Below are 1,392 nucleotides of genomic sequence, written 5' to 3' on the forward strand. Positions count from 1 at the left end.
CTCTGAGGGTGTCCGTTTGGTTCCATATAAATATAAATCTCTGGGGGTCCCAGAGATAGAAATGCCATTAAATGGGGGCTTCGTAGCCTATAATGCATGTCAAACTGGGGGTCCTTGAAATTAAACTGGTTTAGAATCACTGCTAGAGCCGTAAAAATATTCTCTTATGTTGCCTACACCCCTGTGTTAGGGTCTTCAAGGTGTTTTTGTTGATCAGTGAGGATATCCTGTATAGGAACCTTGTTCTTTGGTTGACTTTTTTTGATTACGTTGGTGGCCATCTTATCACCGGAAAGATTTGCCTCCAGGATGGAACCATAGGTAGGTAATTTCATCTTTTCGTGTGATAATATTGTCACCCAATATTGTTTCCACATGTTTTATTTAAACCAGTGGTTCTCAAATAGTTTCATGATGGTCAAGGACCCCCAAATATTTTCCTAGCCCCAGGGGGCAGCCAGGGAGCCCCAGTACCCATTTTGAATTAGAATATATAAAAAGAGAAAAAAAGAAAAACTTCCATATATTCCACTTATTTTTTTCTCCAGATGTTTTGATAATAGAAGACGCGTTGTGAGCTTGTAGATATGCTATTTTCAAATAGCCGATGTATTTGAATTATACTAGTCACTTTAAACCTATATACTACTTCTGTATAGTAATTAACAGTATAGGCCAGGGGTGGGCAACTTTGATGATGGAGAGGGCCACTATATTTCCACACTCACTCCCTAGGGCCATATATTACTGTCGTAGCAAAAATAGCCGATCTACAAGCTTATATTCGAATTGAAATCTTGAATTTTTGCTATTTTTGAATTGGAATCCTGAAAATTAACATTTGTATGTAATTTCAAATGCCTTTAATTATACTTGTGTTGAAGCAATGAGCTACTAATTTAGACTGAAGTAATTACAGCGGGTCATGTTTGCATGTTGTGGAATTGTAAACAGCTGAAACCAATAATATATATATCAGTATTCTGACATTACCTGAGGGCCACATTAAGTGAAGGTGGGGGCCGCATGTGGCCCCTGGGCCGCCAGTTGCCCACCCCTTGTATAGGCCTATATTATAGGTTTAAATTAAAATTTTATTTTGGGCTTGTTTTCCTGGACCTGGTTGCTGATTTCTCTCAGAAACTCTGGCAACACTGCCCACCACTACACTAAAAACCCAAGTCACGAAAAAACAAACAAAAAAACATTAAAGTTTGAATGCTGTGTCAATGTTGTTCTCGGCAACAAAAAAATAATAATAAAAAAACACACATTCGATGATGATGTGCAGTCCACCAGTGTGACATCCACCACCCGTCCCGTGCAAAAAAAACGACAATTATTTAAAAGTTAATTTTAATAGAACGCCCTATATTAACCGAGTGCGGCAGA

Source organism: Electrona antarctica (genome assembly GCF_951216825.1).
Source record: "Electrona antarctica genome assembly, chromosome: 15".
In the NCBI taxonomy this organism is placed as follows: domain Eukaryota; kingdom Metazoa; phylum Chordata; class Actinopteri; order Myctophiformes; family Myctophidae; genus Electrona; species Electrona antarctica.